Source organism: Schistocerca americana, chromosome 1 (assembly GCF_021461395.2).
Source record: "Schistocerca americana isolate TAMUIC-IGC-003095 chromosome 1, iqSchAmer2.1, whole genome shotgun sequence".
In the NCBI taxonomy this organism is placed as follows: Eukaryota; Metazoa; Arthropoda; class Insecta; order Orthoptera; family Acrididae; genus Schistocerca; species Schistocerca americana.
Genome location: NC_060119.1, coordinates 808,043,149 through 808,056,001, shown reverse-complemented (window position 1 = coordinate 808,056,001; position 12,853 = coordinate 808,043,149). Strand labels below are relative to the sequence as shown.

General features: G+C 44.9%; 1 protein-coding gene across 1 annotated transcript in view; it reads left to right on the top strand.

Annotated features, from left to right (window-relative positions):
• The window catches only part of LOC124612738 (protein scabrous), a 203,978-nt gene that overhangs the window by 56,035 nt on the left and 135,090 nt on the right, over positions 1-12,853 (top strand). The gene's annotated exons all lie outside the window — the stretch shown is intronic.

Sequence of the window (12,853 nt, the reverse complement as noted above, 5' to 3'; positions counted from 1 at the left end):
ATATGTGATGTGTGTGTGCGGGAAGACTGTTAACGCAGAGAGAAAACAGCTAACACACTGTAGTGAGTACATAATAAGGTACCAGTGATCACAGTATCTGTACTCACCTGCCTAATACCGTGTATATACTAGCTTCTTACTCGCAGCTTCGCCTGTGTGCGCGTATATCACATATATAGTAAACATCTCCTCCTCCTCCTCCTCTCTCTGTCCGTCTCCCCCCCCCCCGCCCCCCCCCTACCGTACCCCTGTCTTTGTCTGGTCAGCCGTGCCTGTCCGCTGGGGTACCGCCAGGAACGCACTGCAATAATGCCCGTAGGGTAGCACCGAACAAACATCGCGTCTTAATAATTTTGTATTAAAAATGAAGAAATTCCTCCAGCTGTATTTAAGGTGTCTTATTTTCTTTTGGCAACTAGTTTCAACGTTGTAACAACGTCATCTTCAGGCCCATACACTTGTTGACGTTAACTGCGTGTGGCTCATACTTGAAGTCAGTGGTGAGATATCGACCTGGTCCGTGTGGAAGGTGGGTAGTAATTAGTACGAAGATTCAACTTCACAATATCTGTCCTCATTTGCCTAACACCCTGTGTATACTAGGTTGCCAGCTGTATATACTAGCTTCTTACTCGCAGCTTCGCCAGTGTCACGTATATAGTAAACATCTCCTCCTCCTCCTCTCTCTGTCCACTTGCCCCCTCCGCCCCCCTCTCCGTCGGGTAGCACCGAACAAACATCACGTCTAAGTCATTTTGCAGTTTTCTTGATCTTTTTATGACTTGAATAGATGGTAAACGGCAGCATCGTCTGCAAACAAAGGTGGCTGCTCAAAGTCATTTACCGGGTGATCAAAAAGTCAGTATAAATTTGAAAACATAATAAACCAAGGAATAATGTAGATAGAGAGGCAAAAATTGACACACATGCTTGGAATGACATGAGGTTTTATTACCTGAAGTCGAATCGTGATCGACCAAGATCTCTAGGGATGCTGAAAGACAACATCCGACGCCAATGCCTCGCCATAACTGCGGACATGATTTACAGTACTGTTCACAACATTATTCCTCGACTACAGCTATTGTTGAGGAATGATGGTGGACATATTGAGCATTTCCTGTACAGAACATCATCTTTGCTTTGTCTTACTTTGTTATGCTAATTATTGCTATTCTGAACAGATGAAGCGCCATCTGTCGGACATTTTTTGAACTTTTTTTTTTTTTTTTTTTTGTTCTAATAAAACCCCATGTTATTCCAAGCATGTGTGTCAATTTGCACCCCTCTATCTACATTATTCCGTCATTTATTCAGTTTTCAAATTTGTACTGACTTTTTGATCACCCAGTGTATAAATTAAGAACAGCAGAGGGCCTACAATACTTACTTGGGAGGTGCTAGATATCCCTTCTGTTTTACTCGATGACTTTCCTTCATTTGCTACGAACTGCGACTTTTCTGACAGGAAAAAAAAACAGCCGCGTTGCCTAAAATGTATTATAGTAGCTGGTGTTACACACGTGATGCAGCTTCGCCTGTTGTGTGGTGACGACGCTGGCGGCTACTGTACTTCCCCCTTGTACTGGCGCCAGCTCGGGAGGAAGCAGAGAACGCGGCCTCCAGCGGACAGGCGGCGTGCCGTGAGTGCGGCTGCTGATAGAATTCTTTAGCAGCCAGCGGCTCGCTTGCTGGCACAAAAGCTGGCAGTAAGTAATTCTCTGTGATATACGCAGTGGCCGGCTTTCACACACGCGGCGCGCCCTCTGTGGACAAAAGCGCCGCCCGACGCCGTCAATGGGCGCGCGCCCTTTCCCAAGGGCCAGCCGCCAGCCGGCCCTGAATGATGTAGGCCGGTGGCGGGGGACCTCCTGTAGGCTTTGCTGCCGCTACACGGCGCTTATTTCCATGTTTGATGTGTCCAGGCTCGCCTATTAAGCGTTCTCGAAAAAATAAAAAAATAAAAATAAAAAAATCACTTCAGCATTAACGATTCGGTGCTTATATTCGTGTCCATTACAAAGCTTCGCCTGTACTTGTAAGGCTTATGTAACCTTAGCTCACGTTGTAACTACACTACTGGCCATTAAAATTGCTACACCAAGAAGAAATGCAGATGATAAACGGGCATTCATTGCACAAATATATTATACTAGAACTGACATGTGATTACATTTTCACGCAATTTGGGTGCATAGATCCTGAGAAATCAGTACCCAGAACAACCATCTCTGGCCGTAATAACGGCCTTCGTACACCTGGGCATTGAGTCAAACAGAGCTTGGATGATGTGAACAGGTACAGCTGCCCATGCAGCTTCAACACGATACCACAGTTGATCAAGAGTAGTGACTGGCGTATTGTGACGAGCCAGTTGCTCGGACACCATTGACCAGACGTTTTCAATTGGTGAGAGATCTGGAGAATGTGCTGGCCAGGGCAGCAGTCGAACATTTTCTGTATCCAGAAAGGCCCGTACAGGACCTGCAACATGCGATCGTGCATTATCCTGCTGAAATGTAGGGTTTCGCAGGGATCGAATGTAGGGTAGAGCCACGGGTCGTAACACATCTGATATGTCACGTCCACTGTTCAAAGCGCCGTCAATGCGAACAAGAGGTGACCGAGACGTGTAACCAATGACACCCCATACCACCACGCCGGGTGATACGCCAGTATGGCGATGACGAATACTTGCTTCCAATGTGCGTTCACCGCGATGTCGCCAAACAAGGATGCGACCATCATGATGCTATAAACAGAACCTGGATTCATCCGAAAAAATGACGTTCTACCATTCGAGCACCCAGGTTCGTAGTTGAGTACACCATCGCAGGCGCTCCTGTCTGTGACGCAGCGTCAAGGGTAACCGCAGTCATGGTCTCCGAGCTGATAGTCGATGCTGCTGCAAACGTCGTCGAACTGTTCAAGCAGATGGTTGTTGTCTTGCAAACGTCCCCATCTGTTGACTCAGGTATCGAGACTTGTTTGCACGATCCGTTACAGCCATGCGGCTAAGATGCCTGTCATCTCGACTGCCTCTAGTGACACGAGGCCGTTGTGATCCAGCACGGCGTTCCGTATTACCCTTCTGAACCCACCGATTCCATATTCTGCTAACAGTCATTGGATCTCGACCAACGGGAGCAGCAATCGCGATAGGCTACAATCTAACCTTTTCCAAAGTCGGAAACTTGATGGTACGCATTTCTCCTCCTTACACGAGGCATCACAACAACGTTTCACCAGGCAACGCCGGTCAACTGGTATTTGTGTATGAGAAATCGGGTGGAAACTTTCCTCATATCAGCACGTTGTAGGTGTCGCCACCGGCGCCAACCTTGTGTGAATGCTCTGAAAAGCTAATCATTTGCATATCACAGCGTCTTCTTCGTGTCGGTTAAATGTCGCATCTGCAGCACGTCATCTTCGTGGTGTAGCAATTTTAATGGCCAGTAGTGTACATTAGATGATGCTCAAACACACACATATACGACATCCGTTAACGATCTGATATGCCTAAAGGCGAAGCATCAGAAGTTCGAAATCGATCGAAAACAGAAGAAAAAGAAGAGAAAAGCTCATTAAACACAGTTGATTGCGAATGGAATAAGAAGAGCATAAATAGTTTTTACTCCCCGTGGTAAGATATTTAGCAGCTGACAGCTCCATTCCCCAGAATGAGATTTTCGCTCTGAAGCGGAGTGTGCGCTGATATGAAATGTCCTGGAAGCTTAAAACTGTGTGCCGGACGGAGACTCCAACTCGGGACCTTTGCCTTTCGCCAGAAATTGCCCTACCATCTGAGCTACCCAAGCACAACTAACTGGCAGAAGTAAAGCTGTGAGAACGGGACGTGAGTCGTGCTTGGGTAGCTCAGATGCTAGAGCACTTGCCCGCGAAAGGCAAAGGTCCCGAGTTCGAGTCTCTGTCCGGCACACAGTTTTAATCTGCCAGGAAGTTTCAGCTCCATTCCCTTTCAGCAGTAAGGCAGCAACAGGAGCATCTTGTTGTCTTCAAGTATATTAATTTATGAACACCATTGTCACTTGCATAAAAGTGGACCCATTTCCGCTTATGGCAGTCTTTCCATCGCATTCCATGGCACAGAAATAATCACAGTCGTAAAATTGCTGTTAGCTACCGTTCTCTCTTAAAAGTGAGCGTAGACTACGGTAATTTTCACAGTAGGTGTGGTCAGTTTAGGTTCAGTATTTGGCATACATGCTAGGCGTTACGACATAACGTTCGCTATCTTTACGTATACGGTCAGTATCTTAATAAGTACCCCTAAAAACGGGAAACGGTGAAGAGTCCAGAAACGGGGTGAGGCTATATAAATGGCCAGGTAATCCACCTCACATTCTTGCTCTACTTAGTTATCCTCGTGTCTGTTGCTTAGAACTAAACACTATTTATAGCGAAATTGAAATTTTCAATTTTTAATTCAGGTTTTATTCGAAAATTGAATATTTGTAACGTGAAACAGAAGGATAGTGTAGTAAAAATAAAGAAAGCAATACAACTCTAACATATAGCGCTAGGAAACGCAATTTCCCAACAAAATGGTAAGAAAAGCAAAATAAAAATATCCCAAACATCGCTTCAATACTTCATCGAACATACATAAAACACGTTTCTGTTATTCATAAGCCCGCATCTCGTGGTCGTGCGGTAGCGTTCTCGCTTCCCACGCCCGGGTTCCCGGGTTCGATTCCCGGCGGGGTCAGGGATTTTCTCTGCCTCGTGATGGCTGGGTGTTGTGTGATGTCCTTAGGTTAGTTAGGTTTAAGTAGTTCTAAGTTCTAGGGGACTGATGACCATAGATGTTAAGTCCCATAGTGCTCAGAGCCATTTTTTTTTTTTTGTTATTCATAAACAACTGTCGCATAGACCAATAGTAACAGGAAATTCTTGCCTTTTATCATGATGAAGAATTTTCTAATGAATATATATAAATATTATGGAATACTGTCACAAATAAGCTTTCGGCCATCAAGGCCTTCGTCAAAAACGGAAAACAGACACACACACACACACACACACACACAAGCAGACGGAACTCATACACACATGACTGCAGTCTCTGGCAACTGAAGCCACACCGCCAGGATCGCAGTCTTGTGTGTCTGAGTTGCATTTTCGTGTGTGTGTGTGTGTGTGTGTGTGTGTGTGTGTGGTCTATTTTTGACGAAGGTCTTGCTGGCATGGCTTCATTTGCCAGAGACTGCAGTCATGTGTGTATGAGTTCCGTATACTTGAGTATGTGTATATATGTGTGTGTGTGTGTGTGTGTGTGTGTGTGTGTGTGTGTGTGTTGCCTTATTTTTGACGAAGCATTGATGGCCGAAAGCTTCTTTGTGACAGTATTTTCGTTGTGCCTACCTGCGATTCAGCATCTCCGCTATATACGTGAGTAGCAACTCTCCTTCCTCCTTTTTATAATATTTATAATATACAATAGAAAATTCTTCATCATGATAAACGGCAAGAATTCCCTGTTACTATTGACCTATGCGACTGGTGGTGTGTGATTTACTGACTGTCATTATTTCAGACAGTCTTTAATTTATAAAGCTACTCGCCGAGACTGACCTTCAAGTTTCGTTGCCTACGTGTGTTTTATTTTAACAAAAAGTAGCATCCCATCGCATGTCAGCTCGTCGAATGCTGGCGCCTTAAGTTTTCCACACGCCCGACAGCGCTTAACTTCGACAATCTAACGGGATTGTTGGTAAGAATGATCCTTATTAATAATCAACGGTCAGGGGAAACGTCGACGATAGTATCCATTTCCTAATAACTAACCTCTGTGCAAATCTCTTGAGCTAGGTCTTAGGTCTCCTTCAGATGTTCTGCGGTGTGAGGGTGTTTGACATTTGATCGTGAGTCGGCAATCCTCGTATTCAAGGCGAGCACGGAATTTCCCTGCAGAAGTTTCACGGTGCCTCTTCTCTCTCATTACCACTATTTTCTCTCATTATCAAAAATACACACAATTCTACACTCTGCACGCATGCATGAGTCACCAACACCAGATACCATTAAGAACTCACATTCATAGCTCGCGAAAGAAAAGTGCTCTCGCACTCAAAGATAGAAATTTCACATTTAGATAAAGATTCGTTGATAGATGTGTTGGAGGAATTGAAAAGAAAGGAAATCTGTAAAATTTAATGAATAGAGTGAATGAACCTTTCAGCATGTCCTATGAAGTATTACTGGTAATGCTAGTATGTGGCCTGCACATGTCGATATGACTTACGTTTCAAATGAGATGTTATAACTTTCTTAGTTGTGTTTTGACCATACACCCGATCAATAGGTTTAGAATAAACATTACAGGTCCAACTCACACCACTTCATGCTTAACTGTGGTTCGAAGCGGTGCTTTTAAGCCTCTCACGTACTTCCACCAGAGCAAGATACTACGTCGTAAGTCGAATTTTAGTGACTCACTTTATCTGGCGTTGATGTTAAATGCTAAAACATCCACAGATATGATAATTCACCCCACGTGACGAGTGAAATCGGTAATACTGAATCAACCTGTGCGCAATCTGTGGCCTTGTTACCGGCGAGCTATGCCTACGCTTGCTACTAAAGAAAACCGTTGTAGTAAGACGGCTACACCATCTCTGCAGGGTGGACAGCAGATCAACAAAGTGAAGATGAACCTGTATTTTGTTTTAGAAACTGTATGATGAACAGGAATTCTCACTGCGTGGGCTGGGCCGGCCGCTAGTGGCCGAGCGGTTCTAGGCGCTTCAGTCTGGAACCGCGCGACCGCTACGGTCGCAGGTTCGAATCCTGCCTCGGGCATGGATGTGTGTGATGTCCTTAGGTTAGTTAGGTTTAAGAAGTTCTAAGTTCTAGGGGACTGATGACCTAAAATGTTAAGTCCCATAGTGCTCAGAGCCATTTAAACCATTTGATTTGGGCTGGTGGATGAATAAAACAACATAGTATGCCGTAATCGCATTCTGAAATCCTGTAAAACAAAGTTTCCATCGCATTCTTGATTAAGACGGAACCAGAACTGGGATAGTTGCTTCCTCCAAGCCACGGATATTACCATCCTCCGACTTTACACAATAGAATAGAATTCATTTGTTATCAAATTTCTAATCAGCTTGCATTTTTAATGAGAGAATTAAAATGACGTTTTCAGAGGAAAACTGAATGAGAATGTGTAGCCACAAAATTATAAAGTTATTAGATTTTTCAGATGGAACAACTTTAAAAAAAACGCTCTCGTTAGTGTTTTGTCTGCGTCTCTTTATTTCTTCGTTACTATTTCTTAACTTTGCCATTCAAGGTTTATGTGGAGTCTTCTCCAAGCGAAACGCACATGTTTGCAAAATCCGCCGCTACCCGTAACTAAAGCACTAACAACGCAGAATGTGAGAAATGTTGGGCCCGCTCGACATGCGTTGCCCTCGGGCGGCTATTTTCAGTCGCCATGGCGCGAGCACACACAAAGTCCGCCGGCCGGTGACTCTGCCGAATTGCCCATTAACTGCTAATTACGGTGATCAACGAGCTTACGGCCGCCGTCCCGTGCAATCACGTTAGCTCTCCATCCATTCCGGACATCTCTTTGCATATGCAAAGGCTGCGCTTTCTGACACACACACGCGCACGCACGCACACACACACACGCGCACACACACACACACGCCGGTGAAAGAGAGCAGAGGCGTAACACTAGGAGCGAATAAGACAAAACAAGTCTAAAAACAGCGGTCCGCAGGCCATTACCAATTGTCTGAAAGGTCATGTACGAAACTGCAGTTACTCGGCGTTGCGAGCAGCTATACTCGTCAGCGGTATGAACTGTGAAGAACATTTTAGTTTTACTGTTGTCATAACCAGAGATACAACTGTGTACGCAGAGAGGTGTGCTGTGGTACTCGCAAATGCGGAAAATTAACATGCGATATGCCATTTCTGCGTGCACCTTTTGTTGTTCTATAATTTGCTTTGTACGATGTATTTTTTCAAATATTTCCGATATATGTAGCGTAAATATCCAGCTCGGCAGCTGAGATAATTACCTCACGCTTACTATAAATGCGGAATGGGCTGGAATTCTGGCTATGTATTATTTATAATCACAGCGTAATTCACTAGAGTCTCGGGTTGAATTTCGAACCTCTATGCCGTGTCTTACAGCATGAGGTACGAAACATTCTCGGTGGTACTGACTGCCGTGAACGAAGATATTGCGTACGGGCGTCTTTTGGTGCTTGACAGTTGCTAAGGAAAAGGGACATTGTTGGATGCGAATAAGCAACGACGGAAGACATGAAACACAGTACGCACGTAATAAATGTGGAGTGGTATATTTCTATGGAACAGATTTCACCTCATGGGAAGGCAGGATAGCAGACATAAATAACGTACATGTTTGACATGTGTTAGACTCCAACATAAAGGTCACTATCGGCCATCCAGTAAAGAATATGCCGTCGTCGGGCACTAATGCACAGTTTGTGCCTCTCATTTATGCTGGCTACCAAACTGTTGAGGAGTCCTTAGTTGATATTGTCCCACCTCTATCTCAAGACGGTTTTCAGTTCTTGCATGGCTCGGCGAGGGTGTGGTCGTTGAGGAACGCGTCATCATGAGCATACTAAGCATGCTCTATAGGATTTACGTCCCGGCAATACGAAGGCCATTCCATACGTTGAATATCTTCACTTTCCAGTGAGTCCGACGCATCAGCTGACCTGCGTTGTCCATAAACAGAAAGCCGAGATCTGCCGTACCCCTAAACAGACGGGCATGATCCAGAACAATCTCCCTGCAATACCACTGTACTGTAATGGTACCTCGCGCAAAAATATGCAGCGGTTTTCGGCCATTGTGCATAATGTCTGACCACATCATAACGCCTAGGCCGTACCGACGACGTTCGTGAACGTTCTGTGGTATGCAACGTCTTCCCCTCTATTTCCACGATAATTGGTGGCCAGAGTCAGTTACCACTATGAAGCGGGATTTATCAGAGAACATGACTCTAGACCACTGTTGATGACCTCAACCTGCATGCTCCCTAAATAAACGAAGTGGACTGTATTTAACAAGCTTCCGAGCGCAAAAGCCAGCCTGATTTAATCGCCCTGTAATGGTTCTAGCAGAGACAAGTGTACCGGTAGCGGGGCTGTAAGGTCTTCGTCACTCTTCTAAGAGTGAGATGTTTGTTCCTTTTCCTGCCACTAGGGCTACGTAGCGAAGCTCTTGCGGTATGGTGGTATTTCTACGACCACCAGCATGCTAACGCATATCATTTCCACCTCTACCAACTGAGCTACCCAAGCACGACTCACGACCCGTCCTCACAGCTTCAATTCTGCCAGTACCTAGTCTCCTGCCTTCCACACTTCACAGAAGCTCTTCTGTGAACCTTGCAGAACTAGCGCTCCTGGAAGAAAGGATATTGCGGAGACATGGCTTAGCCACATTCTAGGGGATGTTTCCAGAATGACATTTTCACTCTGCAGTGGAGTGCGCGCTAATATGAAACTCCCTGACAAATTAAAACTATGTGCCGGACCGAGACTCGAACTCGGGACCTATGCTTTTCGCGGGCAAGTGCTCTACCAACCTTTTACTGTGGCCACAGTAGCAACACTTTGACGAGCTTTGTGCCTTCAAACTGCTCGTCCAAAATCGCAAACATTCAATTGATCTCTCGTAGACATGTTGCAGTATCACACAAAATGTGGCACTAATCGGTTCCACAACAGACACCGTATTGCATGAGCTGTCGAACACATACAGAGCGCTCGTGCATAGGCTTCGCTGTAGTTAACACGTCCCCTCTGCATTTCCTTTTCCAGTCATTGGTCGGGTTTTCCGTCGTAATTGTCGGTTGCTTCCTAGCGATTGGTATCTGTTCCTTAACAACTGTCAAGCAGTGTATCCAGCACTTCTGCCCAGTTCGTACTTACTTGCCTTTCTCGGCTACGGGAGCGAACTGGATAGTATTGCGCGCCGTTAACATCACTCTTGTACTTCAGGAAGAGGGACATGACACAATCGGGCCGAGGAAGGTGCTTCGGGTACGCAGAGTAAACAAAAGAACCTTCAGCCGTACTGGGAAAAGAAAAAGGAAGATGATATAAATACAATAAGGGAGAGAAAAGCACACAGATGGGTAAGAGGAAGGACATGAGTTGATGGCGTGAAAGTGGGTGTTACGAAACTAAAACAGCACGTTAGGAGACGTAATGATGGCCTAATTACGACACAAGGAAACAAACAGGACGGATGTGCAGGGGTAGAGCTGAAGGTCGTAATGTATGGAGAAGTCTGGAAGATGCTTACATCCTGCAAATGGATGATGATTATGTTACATGACGTATATCTGGATTTAGTTATGCGATAGCCGGTTATACAGCAAATGAAAGAAGCTGCACGGCTGTAAACAACTGAAGATATCGTTAAAAATTTGCGAAACTTAATGTATGACAGTACAAGATCTTCACGCTTTGCAGCACGTTTGTGAACCCAACTCAGTAACAGGCTGGAGTGGAGATAGGGATGCGGATTGGATTGAGTGAATGTGGAGCAGGAGAAAACAAGACACGGCACTTTTTCGTCAGCCAGCGCTGGCGTAATCCCTTTGCAAGTGCGCCTCGGCTGTTTCCTGATCCGACCGCGCAGCGGATTCCGAACTAGATCCATTACCATCACAATCCCAGCCCGACCGCGGCAGCGCGCGCACATAAATCTATTCGCGCTCGCGCGAGCCTCATTTTTTATTTTCCCCTTTTTTGTATTGTTCACCACCCGTTTCCGCGTTCATTGAACAATAATTGCTCCGCTACATAATGCAGCAAGTTGTCACACAAAAGGGGCGATCGTTTTGCGAGCGTTATACCACCCGTACAGTCCGGAAATATTTTTCGCCGCGCTGATTTACATATAGAACTGATAATTACGGCTGCCGCTGCGGCGACAATAGCGGCGTGCGTGCGCGTTGAGTATGTGCTTGCTGAAATACATAGGGGCAGTAGGCGAGGCCCATAGCTCCTTCTCTGCACACTCATTTGTCTGTCCCCTCGCGTCTGCGGCTGTGGCGACGCACGCAGTGGCCGCTGACGTCACCGTGAAATAGTGAGCGTCACCGCGTGGTTTATAGGCCGCGCTGGATGGCCATCCGTAACGGCGGTAACTTCTCCTACTGTGCCTAGCTATTAATGACCCTACACAGGCTTTCGTACCGCGGCGGAAAATTGAGCACCTCCCATTTGCGTGACGCGCTAGGCGCACCGGGGGCGAAGTTTGGAGTAATGACTGATAATTTCTGCGAATAAGAAAATAACTCCCTCAAAACCGCATTTGATACTTGCAATTAACGAATAGAATTTAGGTTTCTATCCTTAAATATTTTCTATACTTAAATATTTGTATGCATATGCAGAACTTCGAACAATCTACTAATAAAATCCGAGTACTGACGTTTATTGGTTTTAAAAACTATTAATTTGCGTAATAGCTGTATTTGTTACCCTTTTTAACACAAAAAAGTGTAGAAATATACATTTTCCGTTATTTTTAATACCAGAGATACACATTGCATGAGTATCAACTTACACATGACAACTGTCTTTGTATTGATTTGTACATTCTTTGCCGGCTGCTGTGGCAGAGGGGTTTTAGGCGCTTCAGTCCGGAACCGCTACGGTCGCAGGTTCGAATCCTGCTTCGGGCATGGGTGGGTGTGATGTCCTTAGGTTAGTTAGGTTTAAGTAGTTGTAAGTCTAGGGGACTGATGACCTCAGATGTTAACTCCCATAGTGCTGAGAGCCATTTTTTTTGTACATTCTTTGACAGTGTTTTCATGAGACGAGAGAATGTGCCATTGGGCTGTGTTTGAACCCGACTCGAACTGTTCAAACGGTTTGCGTCACGGTTCGGGAAATCCCGGGTTCTGTTCGATCGTTTGATCAGCCTGCGATCTAGCGGCTTTTGTTGATACGATCAGAGTGACCTGTCTTACAAGAGAAACTCCCCATTGCACCCCCTCCTCCACTTCCCCGCAGATTTGGTGGTAATATGGTACAGCGGACAGCCTGTCAAAAACTGAACACAAATGAAGCATGCACTATGGATTTTAATAATAATGACTGTCAATCACGGTCTTAAATATCTTCCAGGGTGCAGCTCATGCTTAACAACTGCAACCAATAAATAAATAAAAGATTGTAGTCACGACTCTGCCCAATACTCAAGTTTTTCTTTGTCCCATGATCTAGTGACATCTGATGGTATTACCTCCAAGACGGAAGTTGCCACTGTAATTCATTCTCGCAATAAAAATTAGTCATTTCATTAAGGTCTATTTCGTTTTTACGGCCTTTAATGCTTGATTAACTGTCTTGACTGTTTCATCTGAATGCCATCGTATTGTTTTCAAACTGTTTAAATCTGGTAACGGTTTTATCTGTAATACTGATGTGTGAACAGGGATTAAACTGCTCACTTGCAGCTTCTTCGTATATAATTACCGTCTTTCATCAACAAGTAAAGTATTATTCTGGGGTCAGTCAAGTAATATTTCATGGAGGACAACATTTTCGTTTTCGTTACCTTTACTAGAAAATCACATAAATGTCTGTATAAGCTCATATCAATACGTACCGGTACTGTATGAGATATCGTAAATTTGATCAGACTCAGTGGGAGTGTGTGCAGTGGTAGGATTTAATGCTGTTTTCTCCAGTGTTTCAAGAGATTTTGAAATTTTAAAAACATAGCCTTACTATACTGTTGTGGTTAGTTCGTAGTTTCAACCGTATCCCTTGGATTCCCGCCGCGCGAGTCACATGTCAAGTGATAGTTC